A 5723-nucleotide genomic window follows, 5' to 3' on the forward strand; every position below is an offset into this window, starting at 1 on the left:
GTCATGGAATGCCTTGGTCTTTTCTTTATAGGTCTTACAGTTCTCATAAGCCTCAAGTCGAATTTCCTCTAATTTCTGCAATTGTAATTTTCTTTCCACACCAGCAGTACCCAAATTCAAATTACAATGTCTAACAACCCAATAAGCCTTATGTTCTAACTCAACAGGAAGGTGGCACAACTTACCAAATATCAATCTGTATGGGGACATACCTATTGTTGTCTTATAAGCAGTCCTGTAAGCCCATAAAGCATCATCATGTAACGATCGGGCTCCAACCACTAGAGGAATTGTTTGCTTTGGCCATAAGCCTCACAGTTTTGTCCCATAGGTGGAATGGAGAACTTCCTAGGAGGTCATCCATCGTAGGATTTCTCTTAAGCGAGCACACTTAATCCTGGAGTTCTTCCAACTCTCCAGGCCATTCTACCAAAAGGCGCCTCTAGTGATTAGTTCCACCGTTTTATATATCATTACTTTTTGAACCCAAGGCCATCTCCGTGCTTTACTGATGTTGTAACACCCCTAAGTTCGGTAGTGCGTTCTGCTGCTCCGGTGACCAGTGTTGTCCAGACAGCTAGGATGCCTAGAACTACACTTCGTTATGAGTGACGAGACATAAAATAATGAAATACAAGAAAAGATAATACAAGAAAAACAAAGGAAAAATAATAGCAAAGAAATGTAATCAAGTTAAGCGAGCCGGGAACCCTAGCGATGGGGGACCGCACCGGGAAGTCACGGCGTGGACCGTTGACTAATACTGATCATGGAACCCTGGAAAACATTTTTAGGACTTAAATAGACCCTTATTGAAGAATAAATATCATTAGAAAGATCAAAGAAAAATTAAATAATTAGTACAAAGAAAAGTGAAAAATCGAAAAACAGACAAAACCCGGTGTTACTAAAAATCTGAATGCAACCGACAGGGGCATTATGGTCATTTGACATCCCGAATTGTCTTTTGACCTAAATGTCTATTAAAAGTAAATAATATTACACTTAGAAAATAAAATGAAAAATTAAATTGAGGGTACCTAATACAAATAGCCAAAATGGAGTGAAAAATGTGTAAATAACACATGTAAGCTTATTATATAGTTAAATTAGTGTGAGTGGGCCACTAATGAATTAATTAAACAATAAAATGTGCTGATTTAAGTCCACTATACCCAGCAGAAACTTCATCTTCCCCATTTTCCCAACCTAGCCGAATTGAAGAGAAAGAAAATCTCCATGGACGTTTTGCATGAGCTCTCTTAACTCCTCCATTTCAACTCCAATCACTTAGGGTTCTTCATGAAAGTTTGTCTACACATCATAAGGAAGAGCTTGATACCAAATTTAAGAAGTTTAATCAAGGTTTGGCAAGTTCCAACCATAAGGTAAGTTAGCATTTTTGAAGATAGCTTTGTTAAACTTTGTGTTCATGTTATGGGTGTTGGTTTTGTGAAGAAAATTTTTAGGTTTGAAGAGTTATTGAGATGTTCATTTTGGACAGCCATGGAGTTATGTATTTGATGAAATATTGTGCATATATTTGATGAGAAATGATGTTGGTTATGGTGATTTAATATCCTAGTAAATTACTTCATATGTATATGGTGATTTTTGCACTTGGATGGAAATCGATGAATTGTAGGACACTTTGGTATTGAGAAACATTTTTGGCAGCCTTGGGACACTTGGATAAATGTGTGTGTTCATGAAGGTGTTGGCAGAATATTGACATAGAAGGTTGATGGACATGTATATAGATTGATTGTGTAAAGTGTATGTAAGAACTAGTAAGGTTTAGGTGTGTATGTGATTGTATTTAGACTTTGTAAATGTAAATTTTAATTGGTGTATTAAGGATGTTTGTAATCTGCCAAAGTGATGTTAATGTAAAGTGGAATATGGTTTTGGTAATGAACCAAAACAGAAATGGTAAGGGAAGTGGACATATAGTAATGTAAGTGTGTAATTGATGTATGTTTAAGTAAGGTAGTTAAGGGCAGAATGCATTTTAGTCAATAACTTTAAATGTGTAACCTCAATTGGTATGAGACCAATTGGCGGTGGAACTAGGCACAAAATGTGCCAACTTTCATTGAGAAAGCATACCAAAATTCTGCTTGCAAGGTGATATGAAAAATGACCAATTCGGATTGAGTACATTTGAGGCCTGAAATTTGACCAATTGGGCAGCAGTTAGTGTTTAGGCCATAACTCACTCAAAACAGGTCCAATTGACCTGAAATTTTAACCATGAATAGTTAAGACCCATACCTACAAGTCTTATGAAGACACCAAAGCCCAGAAATGACCAGAAGTAAGTCAAAAAGCTTGCACAAGTTCGGGTCCAAAAACTGGCCGAACCAAAGTTGACCAAATTGACCTAAAATTGACCTAATTTGATGCCATTTGACCAGCAATAGTGTAATGACCATAACTTGGTCTACTTAACTCGGATTGACCTAAAATTTTTCCCCGCATTCCATAAGACATAGATCTACAAGTTTTTAGTTTTGACCAAAACCCGAAAACCGAGGGAACTAGGTTGTCCGGCTAGGTCAAACTAGTATTCTGGAATCCAGCAAGTTGCATTAAAATGCACTAAACAAGGAAATGAGTTTGGTAAAACGTACCAACCCTAAAACCCTATCGAATGTGACATATTAAGGACACTAAAACCTAAATTACCTAAAACGCATCGAGGGTCAGTATATTAGGTGATTGGGCAAATAATAGTCTTCAGTGAATTACTTATTGAACATTATCGTTAGAGACAGTTTAATTTAGTACTGAAACACTTCAAATTGTGTTTCTCAGTTACCAAAGACTCGGAAAAAGGGAAGGAAATAGAGTCGGACAGAGACGATTATCAGAGGTTTGTGCACAACTAGTTTTCAACTGATTTTGCTCTGAATAATATTTCCTATGATTAATTGCATGTTATTATTTTAAATTGTGTTTGTGCACAACAACTATTTCTTTTGAATTATTTTCAATTGAAATAAATTATGACTACTTGTATATTATTGTTTTAAGTTGTGAAATTGTGAAAAATGGTTTGAATGATATTTGATGGATACTTATAGATTGAAAAGCACTGTAAATGGTTTGAAACCACAGCTATCATGTACATTGATTGTATTCCTCGCTAGCTTGTCTAGTGCGACAAATTGAATTCCCTCTCTGGCTGAAGTGTTGAGGTGTGTGCCTGTTGAGGACGAATAGAATGAGTACTCATATTTTTGCTAGCTAGCTGTGTTATTCCTCATTAGTCATTGACTTTTGGGATGAATTGAATGCCTCATTAGCCATCGGCTTTTGGGATGAATTGAACTTGGAAACATGATTAAAGCTGTGTGTGATTTATTAATATGTATTGTGAGCTTGGGAAATGAATTTAAACTCTTATTGACATATACTGTCTTTTGAATTCAATCATGATCTGACTTATTGAAATTTATTATGATATTGAGAAATGGAGTTTAAATTCTGATTGACAATTATTGTCTTGAAATTAACTATGGTTTTAAGTATCCACTATTTATATGACTTATGAATTGTGATTTAAATTGTATTTGGTTAATGTTGTGCACCACTACGACATTGTCTCAGCGATAGCTTTTTATTGCTGTCGCAAGTAGACAGACTGACAGGGCAACAGATTAGGCTGCTAGTACCTCCAGCGAGAGACTACCGGGTATAATGAGTATACCAATATTTTGTATTTTGTAATGTAATGATGTTCACTGTATGTACATATTGTTGTTGGTTTTGAGCAGTTGTAAATTAAAATTGTACATTGAAGTTATAAAGTAAATTATGAGATATTTTGACTTGTAAAAATTGTATTATATTTTCTCTATCTCAGTCCTTGAAAAATTACTGTGAATTTGACTTGAGAAATGTGTTGAGTTGAGAAAAATGTTGAAGTTGAGATTTGGAAATTTATTAAAGTGCTTTTTACAGGTTTTCTGAAGAACTGTTTTATCCAAAATACAGATGGCACTCTGCCAAAATTTTTACAGAAATTCCAAATAATTCAAATGTATTGGTTCTATCACTTCAGTTCACAAAAGTTTTTAATACCTGTAAATAGTGCTCACCACTGTAAAAGAAGTAAGAAAAGTTTTTAAAATCCCTTGTAGTGTATTTAATGAGTTATCAGTAGATGGAGTTGGTAATTCATTAGGTATACTACGGGATCATGTTGTGCCTTACAGAGGGGTAGGGTGTGACATGTTTTAGTGGTATTAGAGCAAAGTCTTTAAATTTTGTTTTCACATGTTACTTGAATATTCTTTCTTCATAGTACAACTGCTCAATATCATTGTTTGATACATACAGTACATTACATTATAGATATGCAATAACGGGAGGAAATCTCCTTGTGTTATTGGTTCAGGAGATCTAAAATCCTCGCATTGAATATGGAAGAGGGAGATCGTTTAGTCGATCAATCTATTGAGGCTGAGGTGCAAGGGGATGCCTCAGGCCTACAAAATGTTAGTGGTTCAAAGAAGAGCCCCTCTGATCATGATTTCTTGCTCAGTTCGCTCAGCAGATGGCTGCAATGTTCCAACAAATGGCTAGCAATGTACCTACTCAAGTCCCAATACAGACACCAGTGGTACAACAACAGTCTCCTACCAGGCAGTATGATAAATTGATGAAATATGGGGCTACAGAGTTTAAGGGGACAGTAGATCCTCTAGAAGCTGAACAGTGGTTAGAGAGGATGGATAGGGTATTCAAGAAACTGCATTGTACAGAGGAGCTCAGATTTGAATACTCAGTGTCTTTGTTACAGGGGGATGCTTATGATTGGTGGAAAACCATTCCCCACACCGTAGAACTGCAGCTGACTGGAATGACTTTCTCGTGAATTCAGCAGTAAATATGTCCTCGATGCTTATGTAGACCGAAGTCGCAAGAGTTCCTAAGTCTGAAACAGGGGAACAGATCAGTGGCTGAGTATGAAAGAGAATTTTCCCGCCTTAGCCATTATGCAGTGAGTCTACTCTCTACCAGCAGGGAGAGATGCAAGAGGTTTGAAACTGGCTTGAAGCCCAGTATCAGAGTACAAGTAATCGGCTTCAAACACACTAACTTCTCTGAACTTATTTCTCAAGCCCTAGAGTTGGAAAGAATTGAGATTGAGACTGCTCCTGAGAGAAAGAAATCAGAGAAGACAGAGAAAGAGGGAAAGTCAGTAGAACAGAGTTCCAGTGGTCATACTGGAAAGAGGAAGAACTATGGGGGACATGGCAGAGGTGGCAAGAAATCGGGTAGGGGAAGATATTCAGGACAGAGACCTCCCCTATCTGGTCAGCAGAGTACCAGAAGTTCCTACCCTCCCCGCCAATGTGAAACTTGTGGAAAAAATCATGGTGGGATATGCTATAAGGCTATTGGAGCCTGTTATAACTGTGGAGGCACAGGACACTTTGCCAAGGACTGCACCAGTAGTCGCAGAGTTGGACCACCTCCTACTACTGCAGAAGGGTCAGTTCAGAGCCCTGTCACCAGAAGTTCACAACCACCTAGCAGAGGTAGAGGCAGGGGTAGAGGTAACCCAGCAGGCAGCCAAGGCACAGTGAAACATTCAGAGCAAGACAGTGCTCCGGTCAGAATGTATGCAATGAGACAGAGGGAAGAGGCCGAGACATCTGATGTTGTGGCTGGTACCTTCTCAACTTTTAACCAAAATGTGTTTGTGTTATTTG

The sequence above is a fragment of the Hevea brasiliensis genome, chromosome 4 (genome assembly GCF_030052815.1).
Source record: "Hevea brasiliensis isolate MT/VB/25A 57/8 chromosome 4, ASM3005281v1, whole genome shotgun sequence".
NCBI lineage: Eukaryota > Viridiplantae > Streptophyta > Magnoliopsida > Malpighiales > Euphorbiaceae > Hevea > Hevea brasiliensis.